Genomic DNA, 6,885 nt, shown 5'->3' with positions numbered 1-6,885 from the left:
CTGAGATCTGGGTTCGATTCCCGGTTAGGACACTCCCCGGGCAGATGGAGCTCGCTAGCCCTGTAAGGCAATCCATCTACGTCCTGAGGACCTCGCTGCCACCGTCCAAGAGTGCTTGGCCCCGGCAGATGAACCTCAGGATTAAAGGGTGGGCTCAGTTCCGCGCACACTGTGTCTCACCTAAAAAATCCAATGCGCAGGCTGGAAGGTGGAAAGACCTTCCCCGGTTCTTCGTTCGCGAAGAGACTGGCCATTATTTCAGTTGTTACATTCCAGGACTTCCTTAAGAAGACAAGAAGAAAATCCAAAGGAAACTTAGCATCGTAGCTCCCCAAATCTTAAGAAAACCTAAAGGAAACTTTTCGCTTCCCAAATCTTAAGACAACCCAAAGGAAGCATAAGAACAAAGCTCCCAAATCTTCAAGTCAAAACAAACAAGTTTTGGCCAAATGCAATATAATACAAACCAAGAAGGTTTCCCTTCTCATAAACCTGTGAGACGATGTCCCATCTCCCTCTTAAGAGGTAAATTCAATGAAATTAAACAAAAAGCAAATATAAATACCTTTTTATGTTGAGCTGAAGTCCTTGTCCACCTGTGTGAGAAGCCGAGGGGTTGGGGAGTTTCGCCGATGGAAGATCCAGTCGGGGGCCCCTGAGGGTCCCCAGGCCCCCTGGATTCCAGCACCAGTGGAGTTAACTGCTGCTGGTTCGCCAGGAATGATGCAAAAACAGCACAGAATTAAGTGCTCAAGAGACAAATTTTGTCTTTAAGTGGCAAGTATTTATTCTGAGCACCGTTGGGGATGCTGGCCAACTCACATTTGGCAAACTAACTCCCGAGTTTCCAGTGAAAAGTCAGGTAATTTAGACAGTTTTCATGAGAGGTTACAACATCTTTATGTACATATTCATATGATTGCAACATCTAACCATGCATAGTGATACTAGGTGGGGTTTAGGTGGAGCTTGAAGAGGAGTCTTCTAGAATCATCTTTTTGGAGAAGGAGTGAGTTAAGTGGTCACTCCTGTTCTTTGACCTCATCTTGGGGGTCTTTTGCTCTTCTTCCTCATGTGAACTTTTCAACTTACTTTGTTTAATGACCTAGTTTCTGGAGTTTGCAAAATCTCATGATCTATGGCCTTCTTATCCCCCTCAAATGCCTACCTTATCTTTATTCATGGCTGCTGGGCTGCTCAAAGAACATCCCTTCTATCTCTTACTTCAGTACAGTCAGCAGAACAGAACAAGCTGTCTCTGTTATATTTCAACATGACCAGAGCATCTTTGACAGTAGGTGGTACCAAACTCCATCTTAGTTAATCCTTAAAAACCCTGCTCTGTTTCATGTACAGGAGCATGGCGGGCTTGCAGGCGGCAACTCGGAGGAGAGCACAGGACAAAGGATTTTTTGTATTGATGGGTGGTTGAATGGAGAGAGTTTTAGTGCCTGGACCAAGCAAGTGGTCAAGCTGGGCATTTACTGCCTGCCAGTGCTCGTCCAGAAAACAAAAAGGGGGAACTGTGGGAAAGGGCTGGGGGAACTGTGGGAAAGGGCTGGGCTGTGGGCAGCTTAGGCCTTGAATTCCAGCAGTTACAGCTGTGAGCTTGTAAAGGAATGTAAACATCCAGAATGAGAAAGCAGAAGAGGAAAAACTGCAGTAAGTAACAGGTGTTGTTCTGAGATGTGCCGGCAGGCGCAAAGACACTGAGCACCTCTCAGAAGATGAGCTGAAGCATGTCCAGAGGCACAGAGCCAATGAAGAATAACTTGTGTGGCGTGGACAGGGGAAAAGCCTAGAAAAGATCTCTGGTTGTTGTTAATAAAGATCATTGCCTGCCAACAGTCTGAGTGTTCTTCTTTGTAGTCTGCTGCAAGTGCCACCCCCAGGACACGGGTGACACCCTGGAGACAGGGGTGACATCACTGGGAAGCAGTGATATCACAAGGGCACCAGGTGACACCCCTGGGGACAGCGGTGACATCAAAGGACACTGGTGCCATCAAAGGGATATCAGTGACATCACTGGAGACCAGTGACATCACAGGGGACAGCAGTGACATCACTGGGACTGGTGCCATCCCTGGGGACAGTGACATAACAGGGACAGCAGTGACATTACAGGGGACTGGTGACATCATAGGGACAGCAGTGACATCAAAGAGACATCAGTGATGTCACTGGAGACCTCTGACATCACCAGGACCAGTGACATGACTGGGGACATCGCTGACATCACAAGTACATGGTGTCACCCTGGGGACAGATGTGACATCAGAGTGACAGCAGTGACATCACTGGGGACCAGTGATATGGCTGGGGAGAGCGGTGACATCATTGTGGACACAGGGAGCACCCCTGAGGACAGCAGTGACATCACAGGGGACAGTGGTGACATAATTGAAGACATTTGTGACATCGCAGTGGATATTGGTGACATCACTGGAGATGTTGGTGACATCACAGGTGACAGGTGACATCACAGGGATTGGTGACATCATCGGCAGCCCAATGGCATCACTGGGGACAGCGGTGCCATCGAAGGGACAGAAGTGACACCACTGGGGACACTGATGACACCCCTGGGGAGAGTGGTGATGTCACAGGGACATCAGTGACATCAAATGGACAGTGGTGATGTCACAGGGACAGAAGTGACATCACTGGGGACAATGGTGACATCACAGGGACAGTAGTGACATCCCTGGAGACCAGTGGCATCACAGGGCACTGGTGACATAATAGGGACACTGGTGACATCACAGGGACACTGGTGACATTCCTGGAGACCAGTGGCATCACAGGGCACTGGTGACATCATAGGGACATTGGTAACATCATTGGAGACCAGTGACATCACAGGGGACTGGTGACAAAAAAGGACAGCCCTGATGTCACAGGGAAATCAGTGACATCATGGGGACATGGAGCCACTGCTGGGAAAAGTGGTGACATCACAGAGACAGTAGTGACATCATTGGGGACCACTGATGTCCCAGGAGACTGATGACAACAAAGAGACAGCCATGATGTCACAAGGACCTCACTGGCATCGGTGACATGACGGGGACATTGTGCCATGACTCAACACAGTGGTGACATCACAGAGACAGTAGGACATCACTGGGGACATTGTTGACATCACAAGGGACAGTGATAACACCAGAGACACCAGTGACATTAACAGGGACATCTCTGACATCATAGGGGACATTGATGACTTCACAAGGCCAGAGGTGACATCACAGAGACACCAGAGACATTATTGGTGTCACTGGTGACATCACAGGGGACAGTGGTGACATCAGAGGGACATGGGTGACATCACTGGGGTCACAGGGACCACCCCTGGGGACATCAGGGACATCACAAGGCACAGTGGTGACATCTGCAGAGACAGCAGTGACATCACTGGAGACCAATGACATCACAGGGACATCGGTGACATCACAGGGACATTGGTGACATCAAAGGGACAGTGGTGACATCATAGGGACAGCGGTGACATCATTGGGGACACTGGTGACATCACAGGGACATCAGTGACATCACAGGGGTCTGGTGACATCATAGGGACATCAGTGCCATGATGGGGACATGGTGCTACCACTTGGGACAGCAGTGACATCACAGGAACAGCAGTGACATTTTGGGGACACAGGGAACACCCTTGGGGACAGCAGTGACATCACATGGTGCAGTGGTGACATCCACGGAGACAGCAGTGACATCATTGGAGACCAATGACATCACAGGGTTAGCAGTGACATCTAAGGGGCAACAGTGACATCACAGGGACATTAGTGACATCAAAGGACATCAGTGCACCTCTGGGAACATCGGTGACATCACAGAGGACCAGTGATGACATTGAGGATGGCGATGACATCACAGGGAAAGCAGCAACATCAAAGGGACAGCAATGAGGTCACGGGGACAGCAGTGACATCATTGGGGACATTGGTGACATCTCATGGGACAGCAGTGACATCACTGGAGACCAGTGACATCACTGGGGACAGTGGTGATATGACAGGGACAGCAGTGATATCACTGGGGATGTCAGTGAGATCAGAGGGACAGCAGTGACATCATTGGAGACACTGGGGACACCCCTGGAGACACCAGTGACATCACAGGGATATTAGTGACATCATTGGGGACAGTGATGACATCACAGGGACACCAGCTACATCATTGGGGACCAGTGACATCTCTGGGGATAGCGGTGACATCACAGGGGACAGTGGTGACATCATTGGTGACACAGGGACCATCCCTGTGGAAACAGCAGTGACATCACAGGGACAGTGGTGACATCTATGGGGACAGCAGTGATACCACTGGAGACCAGTGACATCACAGCTGTCTGGTGACATCACAGGGACTGCGATGACATCAACTGGACAGCTGTGACATCACTGGGAACACCAGTGACATCAGAGGGACAGTGGTGACATCACTGGGGATGTTGGGGATGTTTGGGGGCCTTTGGGAGGGCACCTGCCTGTGGAGTTTTCGTGTGAGCACAGACAACTCAACACACCAATGTGATGATCAGAGAGCGCTGTTTATTGGAATCAAGCAGCAGTCTTTTATACAGTTTTCTAACAATAGTCTTCTATGAGTTCTATTTCTTTGTCCCAGTTTAAATGAGACACAGGTGTTTTGCTGAGGATGAGTTATGAGAAAAGACCCAAACTCCTCCCTCTAGGCAATTATAAATCCGAAATTAGGAGGCTCTGACTGAAGGGAAAAAAATTATGGAAAAGGAAAAATAACAGCCCTTTATTAAAGGTATGTGTATATTGGCAGAAACAGCGGAAAAAAAACCAAGTAAAACAACCAAAGTATACTCTTATACCCACAAATAATCCGCTTTAAAACAAACCACTAAACAAGCAAAGGAAAAAAAAGTAAACAGTTCACTCGTGGCCTTTGGTGCAATTACAACCACAGTCAAACTCAGTCTCTCCGCTTCTCTCTCGTAAGAAACTTCATCTTAAACATCACGTTCCCTACGCTCATTTCAAAAGCCCTCCCGGCAATTCCCAAGAATTGAGAAGCCTGTCAATCCACCCTTCAAAAGCACGTCCCTTCAGCTACCTCAGGGCTTCCTGTAGTCCCTGGGTTCTTCTCGTTGTCAGCTCCAAGAAAGGAAACCAAAATCAGTGCAGGACTTGAGCAGGACATCGACCAAACCCCAACCATTCCCACACTCACCCTCTCCTAAGTGCACCCAAGTCCTCGTGTCACTGCCTCCAGCAAGAGGTGCAGCTTGAACCTCCCACTGCATGGCACACCTGCAACAGGGAGCAAAAGCTTCTAGTGGCATTTCTGACACTTCCCTGGGCCCCTGCTCCTCCTCGCTACCTCCCCGACTCACCTGGGACGCTCATTTCTTTCCAAAGGTTACCGGGCTGGCACCTCCAAAGAGAAGAGGGCAATGCTTAAATGCCCAGCCCTCAACTACCCTGCCATTGCCCACAAGGCCAGCGGAAGAGCACCTGACCTTGTCGCTCGGCTCCTCAGCCTGTGGTCTGCTCCTCTGGCAATACGGATGGGCACTGCAAAGAAATCACAGAGGCAGAAGCAAATAGAGACGGATCCCCTCAGAGTGCAACATTCCCCTCTCAGGTTCCTTTACACTCACCTCTTAAGGGCCTCCTTCCCATTCTGCTGAAGCTTGTCAGGTTGTGCACAACCAGTAAAAAAAGCAAATGACAAAGGATGTGCTTAGATTCACCAACATTAAACCTACCAGAAGTACTGTCTGATTGTTACCAGCAAGAAAATGCTCACCTTGCTCTGAATTACAGACGCTATTCAGCATCTTATCTCTGTCTACAAGCTCCAGAAGCTTCTTGACCTCTGAGAAGCATCATCTGCCAGAACTGCAAGAACGGATGCACAAGGATCTTACGTGGGGGAGATTCTACGCTCTGCCCTGCACACCCTCGTGTTGGGGACAAAACTCAGCCTTCCTCTTTCCTCTCCTATGGGACTTGTTCTTAAAGATCTCCCAGCAATTTCCAAGCCTGTACCTGGCTCTCATGCCCTCTCTGGCTCAGAACCCTCGACCTATCTTGCAGAGAGCTGTCAATCCACTTTCCAAAAAGCATGCCCTTTGGGCTGGCTCAGAGGTTCCCGCAGTCACACCAGGCCCTGTCCAAGGCCCTCCCAATAGGGGCTGGGCCGTGGAAGCAGGGGGAGAGCCCACCCTGGGTGTGGCCACTCTTCCCCAGCCCTGTCTGGCCCAGCTTCCTTACCCCTGTACATTCGCCACTGGACAGCCTGCACTGGGGCAGCATTTACTTCTTGGGCCCTTCAGAGCTGCCCCCACAGGGACACTTCTATTTTATGTGCCAGCACCAGAGCCAGCCCAGCCAGTCCTGCCCCTCGTCCCCAGCCCGGCTCACTGACTCCAATTGCCCCTGGAACCCAAGAGCCAAAGGCGACACGCCCAGAGTGCAGCCCCACCCTCTGCAATGGGGCCCCAGGGGTTCCCTTTGCCAAGCAGCCCCTGCAAACCCTTGTCAGAGAGAAAATGGGGTGACTGAGTCCTGGATGCTTTTAGTGAAGAGCTCAAAACATTTCTTGAATAATGGAGAGGGGTGACTTTTTTATTCTTGACATTTCCAGTTCTCCATCTGGGGGCAGGATGTCCTCTAGGCTGATGTTTTATTCCCTTTGCAGTGAGTGGAGCCTCAGAGGGCTGAGCCCTCTCTGGCTGGGCTTGGCCTGTCCTGGAGAGCCTCAGGCCTGGCTTGGCTTCCCCAGGCAGACGCTGCAGGAAGAAGAGCCCAGGCCGCCTGTGTCTGGTGTCCCTGGGGCTCAGCCTGACCCCATTCCTGCCCAGGGGCTGAGCCCACCTCTGCCTCG

The 6,885-nt window shown here is 50.5% G+C and overlaps 1 long non-coding RNA gene across 1 annotated transcript in view; it reads left to right on the top strand.

The window, feature by feature from the left end:
• LOC114065572 overlaps positions 1-5,510 on the top strand; it is a 15,359-nt gene extending 9,849 nt beyond the window's left edge. The window contains exon 3 of the long non-coding RNA XR_003573006.1: positions 5,500-5,510. This is a non-coding gene — a long non-coding RNA (uncharacterized LOC114065572). The remainder of the gene's footprint in view (positions 1-5,499) is intronic.
• Positions 5,511-6,885: the final 1,375 nt, after the last annotated feature.

The sequence above is a fragment of the Empidonax traillii genome, unplaced genomic scaffold (assembly GCF_003031625.1).
Source record: "Empidonax traillii isolate 1590-97213 ecotype Southwest subspecies unplaced genomic scaffold, ASM303162v1 scaffold677:size394641, whole genome shotgun sequence".
In the NCBI taxonomy this organism is placed as follows: domain Eukaryota; kingdom Metazoa; phylum Chordata; class Aves; order Passeriformes; family Tyrannidae; genus Empidonax; species Empidonax traillii.
This window is presented reverse-complemented; position numbering and strand designations above follow the sequence as displayed.